General features: G+C 40.1%; 1 protein-coding gene across 14 annotated transcripts in view; it reads right to left on the minus strand.

Annotated features, from left to right (window-relative positions):
• LOC138757496 (Krueppel-like factor 3) overlaps positions 1 to 17,211 on the minus strand; it is a 120,194-nt gene that overhangs the window by 50,170 nt on the left and 52,813 nt on the right. For 4 of the 14 annotated variants that reach the window (XM_069924945.1, XM_069924949.1, XM_069924950.1 and 1 more), the window contains one exon: positions 3,257 to 3,397. The exons of the other annotated variants lie outside the window; for them this stretch is intronic. The gene's annotated coding sequence lies outside the window, so the exon portion shown is untranslated. The remainder of the gene's footprint in view (positions 1 to 3,256; positions 3,398 to 17,211) is intronic. 14 annotated transcript variants of the gene reach the window in all.

Here is a 17,211-nt window from a genome sequence, read left to right on the forward strand (position 1 = left end):
CAAATTTGAGATTACATTGTCCCCAAAGTTAGTAATGTGATAATAACAGATAATGTATTTGATGATATAGATTCAGGGATAGCTATTAACTGTGATAGTGAGAGATGGTCAGTATGGATATGATAATTTTTTTTGATGATGTATGTGCTGTATTATTTTGGTGCAGAGTCTTTTCAGGGACTCTGAAATTACCCTGCACAACCTCTGGCCAATAAAGCAAATCAGCATTATTCTGTGTGGAGAGAATTGGGATTGAAGTGATGGTGGAGAATCCAATTAAGGTGAGGTGGAGGGAATTCTTGATTACAAAACTGCTGTTTTTTATCCCTACAAGCCTCTGCTGGGAGTTACTGACCAGCAAGATTCCAAATCACATTTCAAGTCAGATTTCCCCAGAGGTTCTGATTTGCCTCAGTTGAGGTTTGGAGGAAAATTAACAGGAGTCCCTAAGAAAGTCCCTACTGGCTTTTACACTGAACTTCAAAATAACTATGAGACCAGAACAACTTATGTAGGAACAGCTGAGGAATAGTTCCAGTCCTTGGTCTCAAAGCAGACTGGCAGCATTGCTGTGTCTCACCCCCAGGCCATGTCCTTATCTCCCTGTGAACTAATCTTTGCCAGCGGTCTGTATATTGGGGTTAGCAGGACAGATATGTGATCTGAGTAGCGAAGGTGGGGGGGGGGGGAGGGGGAGGTGAAACCTTGTATGCACCAGGGACATTGGTGTACACATGATCCAGGGTGTTCTCTCTGGATACTAGGCACTGTGCAGCAGGTAAGAACTGGTCCTGGTACTGCATTCAGTTAATGCCTCACATTATTACACCAGCTCGTTCAGTGACAATGAAAATGATGGGTTTATTATCATATACATCATACAAAGTACATATGCACCAAAATTCTTACTTGCTGTAGCTGAATGGGTACTTGCAAAGAAAAAATATAATAGTGAACTAATTGAATTCTTTCTTTGGCTTGGCTTCGCGGACGAAGATTTATGGAGGGGGTAAAAAGTCCACGTCAGCTGCAGACTCGTTTGTGGCTGACAAGTCCGATGCGGGACAGGCAGACACGATTGCAGCGGTTGCAGGGGAAAATTGGTTGGTTGGGGATGGGTGTTGGGTTTTTCCTCCTTTGCCTTTTGTCAGTGAGGTAGGCTCTGCGGTCTTCTTCAAAGGAGGTTGCTGCCCGCCAAACTGTAAGGCGCCAAGATGCACGGTTTGAGGCGATATCAGCCCACTGGCGGTGGTCAATGTGGCAGGCACCAAGAGATTTCTTTAGGCAGTCCTTGTACCTTTTCTTTGGTGCACCTCTGTCACGGTGGCCAGTGGAGAGCTCGCCATATAACACGATCTTGGGAAGGCGATGGTCCTCCATTCTGGAGACGTGACCCATCCAGCGCAGCTGGATCTTCAGCAGCGTGGACTCGATGCTGTCGACCTCTGCCATCTCGAGTACTTCGACGTTAGGGATGTAAGCGCTCCAATGGATGTTGAGGATGGAGCGGAGACAACGCTGGTGGAAGCGTTCTAGGAGCCGTAGGTGGTGCCGGTAGAGGACCCATGATTCGGAGCCGAACAGGAGTGTGGGTATGACAACGGCTCTGTATACGCTTATCTTTGTGAATTAAATTGAAAGATAATATATTCATTGTATTCCTCATGCAAAAAAAGTGACTTGCAATAATGCAGACAGTCCTTTTTGTGATGACGAAGTAATTGATGATAAGAGTAACAAGGGGAGGCTTCGGAGACTGATAGTTGTTGCAAAGAAACAATTCTTGAATCTAGAGATGCTGGTCTTCTATGCCTTCTCCCTAAAGAATGCTGTGACAAGAGCCTGTGACTAGGGTGATGGGGATCCTTTATAATTTTGGCTGCCTTCTTGAGGGAGGTCAGGGCCTGTGATGGACCTGGCTATGTTTGTTACCTTCTGTGTTTTTGAGCAGTCAAATTCCCAAACCAGTACGTGATGCAACCAGTCAGTGTACTTGACATAGTGCACCTGTAGAAGTTGGATAGAGTAGCCAATTGGACCAATTGCTCCCAATTGGGTCCCATGCCTAAGGGTAATATCATCTTTAGTCTTGTTAAATATACCATATTGCAGGTTTTGTACAGAACAGCAACGATTTTAATTTTCTTATGAATTCTTAAAAAGTCAGTAGTGTTTGTTTATACTGTTTATATTTTAAATTATTTTTACTGTAGAAATCCAAAATAATGACCTCCAAAATACTGGATTGCCTGAGATAACAAACTTTTTAAAACTCTGTCCTGAAATTTAGATTTAGTGCCACTGATGTTCAAGTTTTGAACATGTGAGCACTAATGTTGCTTAATTAATGTCAACAAACATTGTGGCGCCATTTTTAGTTGTGATCCATGCTGTGAGCAAGCTACACACATTCTTTTAATATTTTGTGGGTTTTTTTTTTAGGATTCCATGGTTCCTGTAAATATGAATAAAAGACTAAGGGATAAAAGAAGAAAATATTTAAGTCGTAGTCAGAAGAGGGCTATAACCAAGGCAAAGAAGGCCGAAAAAGAAAAGGAGAAAGGTGGATTAGATGAGTATTTCAGAAAATACAGAAAAGCTAGTGGAGCCGCATCACAGTGAAGTTGGTAACACTAAAGGAAGCCAGTCTGAAGAAGTTATTCAAGATAATCAAAGTTTGAATTTATTTACTAAAAGTGATATTAGCCCTTTCAAAAGTGTTCAATTTGACAAACAAAGAAACTTGCCTATGAAGTGAACTGAGATTCAGTGGTGATGGGTTGTGCTGATGGCTGGCTTCTCCCCCAGTGTAGTGTGAATAAAAGCTCTTATGACTGGAGGGAGAACAAACGCTTTTATTAGCTTATAACTATGGATGTAGTCTTCAGAAGGGTTCTGGGTTTAGGAGGGAAACCAGGGTTATAGGTGGAGCCGGGAGGCAGGGCCAACCATCAGCACAACACACTAGCAGTGAATCCTAGTTTACTGCACCCAGGCTCCGCTCCCATCTATCCATATATAACCCAGGTTTCCCACCTAAACCCTGAGCCCTACTAAAGACCCTACCCATTATTATAAGCTAATAAAAGTGGGTGTTCTTCCTCCAGTTGTGAGAGCTTTTATTTGCGCCACAATTTTATTAACTTATAACAAGAAGATGGAAGCGCTGCTCTAGCTGAGTTTGCTCCTGGTCGACCCTCTATCTCTAGATGCTGCCGAGGAGTTTGCTTACTGGCTGGACTGTTTCCAGGCCTACCTGAATGCGACCAAGGACGTGTTCAACTCGGATGAACTCGAGGAGTCGGTCCTCGTTTCCGGGTTAGGAACTAAAGGGTATGCAGTCATTCGGGACTGTGCAACCTATGATGCTGCCAGTGAGGCTTTGAAGGCTCGGTACCTGAAATCACAAAATGAGGTCCTAGTGAGGCATCGTCTCACTCTAGGTCGGCCAACTGCAGTTTCTACATAATGAGCTCTGCCATCCAGGGGGTTATCCACATGGCTCATTTTGTCAAGGAGACCAACCTGCCCTGCTCAATGGAAACTATCAGGGAAATGTCCAGGTCTTGCCAGGTCTGTGTGGAGTGCAAGCTGCACTTCTACTGCCCCGCTAAGGTGCACCTGATTAAGTCATCCCGGCCCTTCGAATGGCTCAGTGTCGATTTTAAGGGACCTCTCCCCTCCACGAACAGGAATACATTTTTTCTCTCCATCATTGATGTGTACTCCCGCTTCCTGTTTGCTATCCCATGTCCAGATACATCCACCTCATCAGTAATCAAGGCCCTAGATTCTATTTTCACCCCATTCAGGTATCCCGGCTCGATCCAATAGCAACCAGGGCTCGTCATTTATGTGTGAGGAGCTATATCAGTACCTGCTGGCAAAGTGCACTACATCCAGCAGGACAACTAGCAACAAACCCTGGGGGAATGGGCAGGTTGAAAAAGGAAACACCATGGTCTGGAAAGCTGTCAAATTGGCTCTCAACTCAAGAGGCCTCCCAGACTCAAGTTGGCAGGATGTCCTACACATGGTGCTCCACTCCATCCGGTCGCTGCTCTGTCCAGCGACCAATGCGACTCCTCATGAGCTTTTATTCAATTTTGAAAGAAGATCAGCATTGGGAACTACACTCCTAACCTGGCTCACCACACTAGGTCCGGCCCTTCTAATAAAGCACGTGAGGAGAAGTAAGACTGATGCCCTGGTGGAGAGGGTGAGTCTTCCCCAAAAATAAGAGTGAATCACGTTTTTCAAAATTTTGCTGCAAAAGAAAACTGCCAAATGGTGAAATTGTAGATTGCCCCAGGCTAATCACTGTATCAAGTGATAAAGTCTTCTGTTACTACTGCAAGCTTTTTGACAATAACCCAGCAAGTGCACTTGCAACTTTAATAACTGGCCAAACAGGACGAGCTGATCATGAGAACTCCAAAAGGCATTTGCCAGCTATGCTCAGTTGCTGTGAACTGCAGCAAAGATGATCTGCTGAAAAAATTTATTGATCAAGTACAAGAAAAACGAATCAACACATTTACAAAGGTAATCTACAATTTTGTTTGTTTACTTGTAGGTTTGCATGTGTGCAATTTTATATTTTATATTAGTTCATTAACTCACATGCACTTTTTAAGCACATGTTTTGATTGTTTTCCATTCTACCATAGAGATAAAAAGTCTATAATAAACTTATATTTACGATTCTACTGTCCTGGGCTGTGAAGCTGGGGCCCCACAAAAATTGTTTGTCATTGGGCCCCGCTGGGCCTAAGGCCCAGATCTGGCAATGATTTGAAAAATCTCCTCAGACTCAAGTTCAAATTCAAACTCCTTAGAAAGCTCAAGTATTGGTGAGCCTTCTTCATGGTTGCCTCAATATAATGGCTCCAGGATCAATTCAATATCATTTGACTTTAACCAATGCAGGAGAAGCAGAGTTTTGCCTCAGCTGGGTAGGCTCTTGTGGAGTTTTCTGCTCTCATTGATGAAGTTGAGAATTAACTGGTGAATATCAATTGCGGATCTTTTTTTTCCCAGCAGCACACAACGGACTGCACAGACATCTTGCACAATGCTATGGTCATGACCAGGTCTGCGTGTAGAAGTGAAAGTTGTGATTGTAGTAACTTGCGCCACATGATGAAAACAGTGTTCATTCCACAGCACCAGGTCAAGACCACTTCTGCTAAAGCCGTTCTGTGAACAAATGTAGGAAAAATTTACAGATATAGAACAGAGACCTTAGGGACCTATTGAAAATTTTAGGCAGGATATATAAAGGGAATTATGGTAAAACAGTTGAGTAAGATAAACGGATAACAATGCATATGGGCACACACACACCCCCACACCCACACACCAAGCTTACCACAGACGGAACTTTTCCTATCAGTTTTTTAAAACTCAAATGTCAGCCAATATAAAATAGGTTAATACTTTTACTAAGTTTTAGCAGACAAATGGATGGGTTGAACTTTATTATGAATTTCACACAAAACAGCTTAATTTTCCAAAGGCTCCAATAACAGCTAAAATTTCTTATCTCAGACTGCTTGGCTGGACAGATCTTCTGACTCCCAACAATAGGGTGACATGGATCAAAGGAAATAGTGATGAGCTTTTCCACAAAACAGGATGTAAAGTATCTTTCACAGATAAGGATCCAGTACCCCTCCATTAAAGATCATGACTAGAACACAAGTGAGAATTCTCCAATAGCAACCCCCATTTTCAAAAGGTAGACTTTCTTTTTGAATAGAGGACGTAAAATCTAAAAGGATTACTTTGAACACAGAATGAATTATGTTTCTTTTTTTTATTTTTTCACACTGTGAACCATATCAACCAAAATATATACAAACGTTTCTCATTAAATATACACAGAGGAATTTTTTCCATTTTTTCCCCCACTACCCTCCCTTCCCACCCCCCACCAAAACCAATATATATTCAACATATACAATACAATAAAACCATTAAACAATGTCTTCACACAATTAAAAATAAACAAGAAAAATGTGTCATCTACTTTTATACACTGGATCAAGTCATTTTGTCTTTCCATCATTTTAGGGGGTGGAGGTCCGAGGCAAGCCCTTTCTGTAATGTTCCATGTACGGTTCCCAAATTTGTTCAAATAATGTGACTTTATTTTTGAAATTATATGTTATTTTTTCCAATGGAATACATTTATTCATTTCCATGTACCATTGCTATATTCTCAGGCTCCCTTCCATTTTCCAAGTTGACATTATACATTTTTTTGCTACTGCTAAGGCTATCATAATAAATCTTTTTTGTGCTTTATCCAATTTGAGGCCTAATTCCTTACTTCTTATATTAGATCTCTGGATTATTTGGTATGTTATTTTTTGTGATTTTATTTAATATCTGATTTAGATCTTTCCAAAACATTTTCACTTTCTTACATCCCCAAATTGCATGTACTGTTGTTCCCATTTCCTTTTTACTGCGGAAACATCTATCTGATAATGTTGGATCCCATTCTTTTAACTTGAGGCATGATTTATAATCTGTGTAACCAATTATACTGTATCATGCGTAACCTTGTGTTTATTATATTCTTCATCGTTCCAGAACATAACTTTTCCCATGCTTCATTTTTTATCTTTATGTTTAAATCCTTTTCCCATTTTTGTTTAGGTTTATAGCTTATTTAATAATTTTCCTTATCTTGCAGCTTAATGTACATGTTCATTTTAAATCTTTTAATTATCATCGTGTCTGTAATCACATATTCAAAGCTACTTCCTTCTGGTAATCTCAGTCTGTTTCCCAATTTATCCTTTAAATAAGATTTCAGTTGATAATATGCAAACATTGTACCATGAGTTATTCCATATTTGTACTTCACCTGTTCAAATGTTAATAAATTATTTTCCAAAAAACAATTTTCTATTCTTTTGATTCCTTTTCTCTCCCATTCTCTAAAGGAAAGGTTATCTATGGTTAAAGGGATTAGTGGGTTTTGTGTCAATAACAATTTTGGTATTTGGTAATTTGTTTTTTTCTTTTCTAAGTGGATCTTCTCCCATATATTAAGTAAATGAAGCAATACTGGTGAGCTTTTATATTGCACCAGCTTTCCATCCCACTTATAAAGTATATGTTCTGGTACCTTCTCTCCTATTTTATCTAGTTCTATCTTAGTCCAGTCTGGTTTTTCCCTTGTCTGATAAAAATCTGATAGATTCTGTAATTGTGCTGCTCTACAATAATTTTTTTAAGTTTGGTAGCTGCAAAGCACCCTGTTTATATCACTCTGTTAATTTATCTAGCGCTATCCTCTGTTTCCCCCCTTTCCATAAGAATTTCCTTATTATTCTCTTTAGTTCATTGAAGAATTTCTCTGTTAAGGGAATTGGTAATGATTGAAATAAGTATTGTATCCTTGGGAAGACATTCATTTTAATGCAATTTACCCTCCCTATCAATGTTAGTGGTAATTCTTTCCAATGTTCTAAGTCTTCCTGCAATTTCTTTATTAGTGGCTGATAATTTAGTTTGTACAGGTGGCTTAAGTTATTATCTAACCTGATACCTAGGTATCAGATTGCTTGTGTTTGTCATTTAAATGGTGATTCTTTTTTAAATTTTGTATAATCCGCGTTACTCATTGGCACCACTTCACTTTTATTTGCGTTGATCTTGTACCCCGATATTTCTCCATACTCCTTCAATTTCTTTTGCAATTCTTTTATTGATATTTCTGGTTCCATTAAGTATACTATGATGTCATCTGCAAATAAGCTGATTTTATACTCCTTCTCCTTTATTTTTATCCCTTTTTAATTTTCTGTTCTTATTAGTTCTGCCAATGGTTCTATTGCTAAGGTGAACAATGAGAGGGATAATGGACATCCCTGTCTAGTTCACCTACTTAATTTAAATTGGTTCGATACAAATCCATTTACTGTTACCTTTACCAACGGTCCATTATATAATGCTTTAATCCAATTAATATATTTTTCTGGTAGATTGGAACTATTTATTTAAAGTATTACAGAGGTTCATTTTACTCTGTCAAAGGCTTTTTCTGTGTCTAAAGCAACAGCCACTGTTGGCTTCTTATTCCCTTGAACTGCATGAATTAGATTAATAAGTTTATAGACATTATCTGCTGTTCGTCTTTTCTTAATAAATCCAGTTTGATCTTTTTTTACTATTTTTGGAACACAATCGGCCAATCTGTTTGCTAATAATTTTGCTATTATCTTATAGTCTGAGTTAAGTAGAGATATTGGTCTATATAATGCTGATGTTAATGGATCCTTCCCCGTCTTTGGTATTACTGTAATTATTGCTGTCTTACATGAATCTGGCAAGTTTTGTGTTTCTTCTATCTGGTTCATTACTTCCAGGAGAGAAGGAATTAATAACTCTTTAAATATTTTATAGCATTCTATTGGGAATCCATCCTCTCCCAATATTTTATTGTTCAGCAGCTTTTTTAATATATCCTGTACTTCCTCTATTTCAAATGGTTTTATTAGTTTGTTTTGTTCCTCTTCTTGCAATTTTGGCAGTTCAATTTTAGCTAAAAACTCTTCTATTTTATCATCTTTCCCCTCATTCTCAGTTTGGTATAATTTTTCACAAAATTCCTTAAAGTTCTCGTTAATCTCTATTGGGTTATATGTAATTTGTTTGTCCTTTTTCCTTGATGCCAATACAGTTCTTTTAGCTTGTTCTGTTTTAAGTTACCAGGCTAATATTTTATTTGTTTTTTCTCCCAGTTCATAATACTTTTGCTTTATTTTCATTATATTCTTCTCCACCTTGTACGTTTGTAATGTTTCGTATTTTATTTTTTGTCTGCCAATTCTCTTTTTATTAATTCCTTTCTGTACTTACTATTTCCCTTTCCAACTGCTCTATTTCCCAATTGTAGTCCTTTTTCATCTTAGTTACATAATTTATTATCTGCCCTCTAATGAAGCCTTTCATTGCGTCCCATAATATAAATTTGTCTTTCACTGATTCTGTTTATTTCAAAATATGTTTTAATTTGGCATTCAATAAACTCTCTAAATTCCTGCCTTTTAAGTAGCATGGAGTTTAACCTCCATCTATGTGTTCTTGGTGGGATGTCCTCCAGTTCTATTGCTAATAACAGGGGTGAATGATCAGATAGTAATCTACCTTTATACTCAGTTTTCCTAACTCTCCCTTGAATATGGGCTGACAACAAAAACATATCAATCCTTGAGTATGTTTTGTGCTTACTCGAATAATATGAGCATTTCTTCTCTCTTGGGTGTTGTTGCCTCCTCCATATATCCATAAGTTTCATTTCCTGCATTGATTTAACCATAAATTTGGCCATTTTATTCTTTTTGCTTGTCTTTTGTCCAGTTTTATCCAACATTGGATCCAAATTAAGGTTAAAATCCCCTCCTATCAATATATTCCCTTGTGTATCTACAATCTTCAAAACATATCTTGCAAAAACTTTTGATCTCTTCATTAGGTGCATGTATATTGAGCAAATTCCAAAATTCTGAATATATCTGACACTTTATCATTACATACCTCCCTGCCGGATCTATTATTTCCTCTATTTTGATTGGTACATTTTTATTAATTAATATAGCTACATCTCTAGCTTTTGAATTATAAGATGCTGCCGCTATGTGTCCTACCCAGTCTCTCTTTAATTTGTTATGTTCCACTTCATTTAGATGCATTTCCTACACAAATGTTCTATCTATTTTTTCTTTTTTTCAGTAAATTTAATAGCCTCTTCCTTTTAATTTGGTTATGTATTCCTTTAATGTTTATAGTCATATAGATCAATATGGTCATCTCATATCCTGTTTACACCTCATTTCTGCTTCCTCACCACCACCATCCCTCTTTTCCCCATTTTCAACTCTCAGTTTTCCCTTTTTAAACTCAATGTATGATGACACATTTAAATCATAAAATACTCCAACATCCAATATTACCTCAACTCCAAATGCCCCCCCCCCCCCTCTATCTCTGAGTTGCTCCTTATCCCTTGCCGGGCAACCACAACTCCCCTTTCCATTTGGATTGCGATCCTGTTTGCAAGCGTCAACTGATTTTGCAGTTACGGTTATTCTCTCACCCCCCAACTACCCCCAGAAAACACTTTTCTTTTTACAGATATAACAAATTTCTCCCTTTTTTCCCCTTACTTCCTTCCTTCCCTTCTCTTTTCCTTCTTTAGTTCTTTACATATATATTGTTTTTACATCTTTATATATACTTTATCACCGTTCTTCATTTTTGTTACATCTCTTCATTTCTCCTTCTGTCCTGCAAATGTTCTGCAAATTCTTGTGCTTCCTCCGGATCTGAGAACAGTCTGTTTTGCTCCCTGGGGATAAATATTTTAAGCACAGCTGGATGTCTTAACATGAATTTATAACCTTTTTTCCATAGGATCGATTTTGATATATTAAACTCCTTCCTCTTCTTTAAGATTTCAAAACTTATGTCTGGGTAAAAAAATATTTTTTGACCTTTGTACTCCAATGGTTTATTATCTTCTCTAATTTTATTCCTTGCCCGCTCCAGTATATTTTCTTTTGTCGTATATCTCAAAAATTTTACTAAGATGGATCTTGGTTTTTGATGTATCTGCAGTATTGCAACTAGTGTTCTGTGTGCCCTTTCTATTTCCATTATTTCCTGGATTTCTGTCATTTCCAGGACCTTTGGGATCCATTCTTTTATAAATTCCTTCATATCTGTGCCTTCTTCATCTTCCTTCAGGTCCACTATTTTTATGTTGTTTCGCCAACTATAATTTTCCAACATATAAATTTTCTGAGCTAACAACTCTTGTGTCTCTTTAATTTTTTTGTCATTTTCTTCCAATTTTCCGCTTAAGTCGTTTACTTCCATTTCTACAGCCGCTTCTCGTTCTTCCACATTTTCTACTCTTTTCCCTATTTCTGTTATGACTAGTTCTAATCTTTGCATTTTATCTTCTGTTCTTTTCATTTTTCTTTTAATTGCACTAAATCCTAATGATAACCATTCTTTTAATGCTCTCATTTGTTCTTCAAAAAAAGCTTTATCTATATTCTGTCCATCTGTTTGACCTTCTATTTCTCTGTGAAGATCTTGGTCTTCTTCTTCTTCTTCTTCTGTGTTTGTACATGTGTTTATGTCTTCTTCTTCTCTTCTTTGTATCTGTGTCTCTTCTGATTTTCCTGATGAGTTGCTTGACTCACTTTGTCGGGCCTCTTGCTGTTGGTCCTCTCCTTCTCAGCTGCTCATCTGTCAGGCCTTCTGTTGCTACTCCTCTTGCCGTTCACCCCATCGACTTTCTTTCTCACCTGGTACTTCACTCCCTCTCCTGCCGCCTTCCTCATCTTCCAGCTGAGAACCCTGGTGTCGGGTGTCCCTCAGCTGGTCACTCCTCAGCTGAGCCCCTCTCCCATCAATGTTTTCCTTTACCTTAGATTGTGCAGTTGCGCATTTTTGTTTGGCTCAGAAAGCCATTTTTGCAGTCCACCGACACCAACCTCAGAGATCGGGCACTCTTCGCCACCACGGCTCCCTGTTCCTTCATGCAGGTAAGACCTTCTCCTTTCTTTTCTGGTGTCTTTCCTTTTTTTCCCGTTGTTTTTACTTTTTCCTTCTTAGGTGCCATCTTATTTCCCTTCTCTGCAACTTTATCTTTTATTTCTTATATTTTATATTTGTTGAACTTTGTCTTTTCTTGACTTTTTTTCCGGAGCGGGCTGGTTTTACCTTACCGGCTAATACTCCATCACGTGACTCCTCTAGAATGAATTTTGTTTCTGATGGGAATTTACAGACCTCTTGGACTTCTGCTCCTTATGTTTTCCACCTATCTATTCCAGGGACTAAAATTACACTACCAACTAATTAACAAAACTACCTTATCTTGTCATCATAGTTTGTTTTGAAATCTGTTTTATGGGGACACAGAGGTGGAATTATTGTTTTACTTAAATTTCACAGTTAGTCAACATTATGGTGCATCAATTTATTTCTTAAGTTCCCTAAATTGACTTCTTACCTCTATTCTAGAGAAGACTTTTTGTAACTCCTGACCATGTGTCCTTTGTAGATAGTGGGGTGTGTGATAAATCATACATCAATCTTGGAACTTTAATTTTTTTGTGTCAAGCTGTGTATTTTCTTTTTAAAGATTTTGGATAGAAAAAAAAAGCAGTAAATTTCTTGATTTAAAAAAAAAATTCGGAATATATTTAAATATAGACACACAGCATGCCCGAGGTGGAGAAAGCATGGTAAGCGAGCAAGGGTCTGTGCTAGGCTGAGAGCAAATCCCTGCCACTCAGCTCTCCCATCCTTCCTGCTCACCAATGTCTGCTCCCTGGTGAATAAAATGGAAAATATCCAACTCCAGAAAGCAGGGACTGCTGTGCTTTGGTTTTCACAGGAACGTGGCTCAATGACAGGGTCCCGGACGCCACCATTCATTTGGACAGGCTCACCTTATTTTGGGCTGACAGAGATGCTGGTCCATGTGGAAAAGCCCATGGTGGTGGCCTGTGCGTTTACATCAGCACGGAATGGTGTAAGGATTTGGTATGAGTTTCCGGTCACTGCTCTATGCTGGTGGAATTTGTGATTGTCTGATGCAGACTATTTATCTACCACGGGAATTCATCACAGTCCTTGTAGTAGGTGTGTACATACCCTCTCCCCCCCCAGCGCGAATGCTAAGGAGGTGATCTAGGAACTGTACATGGCGATAAACGAACTGCAGACCATGCACCCTGATCAGCATCACTGGGGACTTCAACCAGGTGAACCTCAAGTCAGGGCTACCTAAATTCCATCAGTACATGGACTTTGCTACGAGAGAGGAGAGAGGTGAACACATTGGACCTTGTATAATCATATAACCATTTACCAAGCAGAAACAGGCCATGTCGGCCTTTTGAGTCCACACCGGTTCACTAGAACAACTCCACTAGATCAAACCTCCAGCTCACCACCAATACCCTCCAACCCCCTCACCTCCATGTACACATCCAACCTTCTCTTAAATGATAGAAGGGACCCTGACGCACTATCTCATTCAGAAGATCATTCCATTCTGCCACTACTCGCTGAGTGAAAAAGCCATCTCTAATATTTCTCCTAAAGTGTTGTCCCCTTATCCTTAACTCATGCCCTCTTGTTGAAACCTCCCCTGCCCTCAGGGAAAGAGTCTGTTTATGTCTACTCCTCTCATAATTTTAAATACCTCTATAAAGTCCCCTCTCAGTCGTCTACATCCCAGTCTCCTTAATCTCTCCCTGTAATCCAGATATTGTAAGCCAGGCAACATCCTTGTAAACCTTCTCTGCACTCTCTCCACCTTATCTATATCCTTTCTATAATTTGGAGACCAAAACAGTACTCTAAACCTGGCCTCACCAATGGCTTAAACATCACCTCCCAGCTCCTATACTCTATACTATGATTTATGAAGGCCAGCATACCATATGCCTTCTTAAGCACCCTGTCTGCATGGGAATCCACCTTCAGTGAATGGTGTATCAAAGCCCCAAGGTCCCTTTCCTCCTATGCGTGCCTCAATGCCCTCCCCTTAACTGTATATGTCCTATTCTGGTTATTTTTACCGAAATGCAACACCTCACACTTGTCTACATTGAATTCCATCTGCCATCTTTCAACCCACTCTTCCAAACAAACCAAATCCTTCTGTAATCCAAGAAAATCTACTTCACTATCCACCACTCCCCCTATTTTCTTATCATCTGCATATTTGCTTACCCAGTTAACCACACCCTCTTCTAAATCATTAATATAAGTGATAAACAACAAGGGACCCAGCACCGATCCCTGAGGCACCCCACTTGTCACAGGCTTCCAACCTGACATACAGTTATCCACCATGACTCTCTGCTGTCTATCTCCCAGCCATCTCTGAACCCATGTCACAATCTCTCTACTAATTCCTAGTGACTGAACATTCCTTATTAACCTTCCATGCGGAACCTTATCAAAAGCCTTATTAAAATCTAAATAGATCTCATCCTCCGCTCTTCCTTTGTCCACCTTTTTTGTCACTTCCTCAATAAACTCAACAAGATTCGTCAAACATGACTTTCCTTTTACAAACCCATGCTGGGTGCCCCTAATCAATCCCTGATAATCCAAATATGCGTGTATACTATCTTGAAGAATACCCTCTCTAACCTTCCCCACCACCGAAGTCAAACTTACTGACTGATAATTACTTGGCCTACACCTACTACCTTTTTTGAACAATGGACAACATTTGCAACCCTCCAATCCAGTGGTACCACCCCCTCCTCCAGTGATCTTTGAAAAATCACTGTCAGTGCCCCTGCTATTTGTTCCTTGACCTCCCTTAAAGTCCTGGGAAAAATCCCATCAGGACCAGGAGACTTATCCACCTTAATTATGAGAACATCTCTGATGCGTATCAGGTGGAGCCCTGACCCCACCTTGGATACTAAGATCACATCTCTGTTATGCTAATCCCAGTATACAGACAGCTCGCTAGACACTCCAGTCAAGTCCTGAAGCAGGTTAAAACCTGGCCAGTGGGGGACATTCACTCACTTCAAGACTGCTTTGAGCTCATTGACTGGAAGTTGCCACTGCATAAATCTGGAGGAGTATACGGCAACAATGATCAGCTACTGGCGACATCACTGTGCCCAAGTCCATCACTCTCACTCTAATCAGAAGACATGAATGACTGTGGAGGTGCGAGTGCTGCTCAGGAACTGTGGGTGACAAGGCAGCCCTAGTGATGGCAAGAGCCAAGCTATCTAAGGCCATCAGGGAGGCTAAGCATAAGCAGGCCCATTGCATTCATAGTCACTTCCTGGACTGCAAGGACACACGACGCATGTGGATGGGGATCCATGATATCACTAACCACAAGTCTACACCATCTGCACTTGCTGGTGATACCTCCCTCCCAGATACACTGAACAACTTCTGTGAGCGATTTGAGGTGAAAAAGGATGTGGCAGCGGAGAAGACCACCTCTCCTCTTAACAATCAGGTGCTGTGCCTTACAGTGGCCGATGTTAAGAGAGAACCAGGCACAGTTAACCCAAGGAAAGCTGCTGGACCAGATTACATTCCTGGCAGAGTGCTCAGGGGTTGTGTGGCTCAGGTAGATGTTCTCTCTGACATCTTTAACATCTCCCTGAGTAGCACTGTGGTCTCCATGTGCTTCAAAGCCACCACCATTGTCCCTGTGCCATAGAAGTCATCTGTGTCCTACCTCAATGACTCCCGCCCTGTCGCATTCACATCCATCGTTATGAAGTGCTTCAAGAGGCTTGCAAAGGGCACATCAAACACCTGCTGCCCCCCCTCACTGGACCCCTGCAGTTTGCATAGAGATCCAATCGTTCCATGGTCAATGCTATTGCCACCACCCTACATCTAGCCCTCACCCACCTGGAAAATAAAGACTCATATGTTCGAATGCTTTTTATTGACTTCAGTTCAGCATTCAATACAATCATACCTCAGTACCTGATTAAGGAAGTTGGGGCTTATCAATAAGTTTGAGGAGGCAGCGTAGAGATGAAGTGAAGACACTGTGAACTGGTGCAAAGCCAACAACCTGTATCTGAATTTTAAAAATAGAAAAGAGATGGTTGTCAACTTCAGGAGGGCCCAGGGAGATCACGCTCCTCTGCCCATTGACGGCTTTATTGTTTAGATTGTCAAAAGTATCAAGTTCCTTGGAGTGCACCTAGCAGAGAAAGTCGCCTGGTCCCTTAACACCAGCTCCATAGTCAAGAAAGCCCAGTAGCGTCTCTACTTCCTGTGAAGACTGAGGAAAGTCCATCTCCCACCCTCCATCCTCACCACATTCTGCTGCATCACCGCCTTGCTTGGAAGCTATTCCACCTCGGACCGCAAGACCCTGCAGTGGATAGTGAAGTCAATGGAAAAGACTATTGAGGAATCTCTAGTAGGACAGCTACTACACTCGTTGCAGGCAGAAAGCAATAAAATTGTGAAAGACCACACATCCTGCATGTAAACGTTCTTCCTTCTGCCATCTGGCAGGAGGTACCAAAGCACTCGAGCCCTTACGTCCAGAGTGGGAAACAACTTTATCCCCTAAGCCATCAGGCTCCTGAACTTCCAGTACAGATGTGGATAGTGCGCCATGGACTTCCAGTGTATACGTCTTAATACCTTAATATTTTAATGTGTTAACTGTTTTCTAACATATCTATGTAAACATGCTCCATGGTCCTGGAGAAATGCTATCTCAACCTATCAGGTAAGCATGGTATGACTGACAAAGTTGACTTGACTTGGTAAACAGGCCCTTCAAGTTCAAGTTTATTTATTATTCGATTGTAAAAATACAACTTGATGAAACAGTGTACTGTGGACCTTGGTGTAAAACAAACACACATACAGACATACCACACATATAAACAAATGATCCATATACACAATAAGTATATACAAATATTAAAATTAATATTAATTTTTATTAATATTAAAATAGAAATAGAGCATTGAACATTATCACACAGTACAACACAGTAGAAGGCTAATAGGCTGAGACTGGTTGATCTCAAAAGCTAAGGAGGCTCAGGACTGGAGGGTACTTGGAGGGGAGATCGCCTAGGAACACCAGGTGCTGTAGGTTTCTGTGAAGGGTTGTGGACAATGTGGAACCCTCTGTCTGCCTTACGGTAGACAAAAGTTAAATAATTTCATGTATGTTACATTGTAGATTGCGCAAATTGGTCGCTGGAGTTTAGAAGATTGAGAGGGGATCTCATAGAGACATATAAAATTCTGGCAGGACTGGACAGGATGGATGAAGATGGGATGTTTCCAATGATGGGAAAATCCAGAACCCGGGGCCATGGTTTGAGGATAATAGGCAAACCATTTAGGACCGAGATGAGGAGGAATTTCTTGACCCAGAGGGTGGTGAATCTGTGGAATTCATTGCCACAGAGGGCAGTAGAGGCAGGATCATTAAATATATTTAAGAGGGAATTAGATCTATTTCTTCAGTATAAGGGTATTAAAGGTTACGGAGAGAAGGCGGGGACGGGGTACTGAACTTTAAGATCAGCCATGATCTCGTTGAATGGCGGAGCAGGCTTGAAGGGTCGAATGTCCTACTTCTGCTCCTATCTTCTATGTTTCTATTCTAAATGTAGTATTATTTGACAATAATGG

This window comes from Narcine bancroftii, chromosome 3 (assembly GCF_036971445.1).
Source record: "Narcine bancroftii isolate sNarBan1 chromosome 3, sNarBan1.hap1, whole genome shotgun sequence".
Taxonomy (NCBI): domain Eukaryota; kingdom Metazoa; phylum Chordata; class Chondrichthyes; order Torpediniformes; family Narcinidae; genus Narcine; species Narcine bancroftii.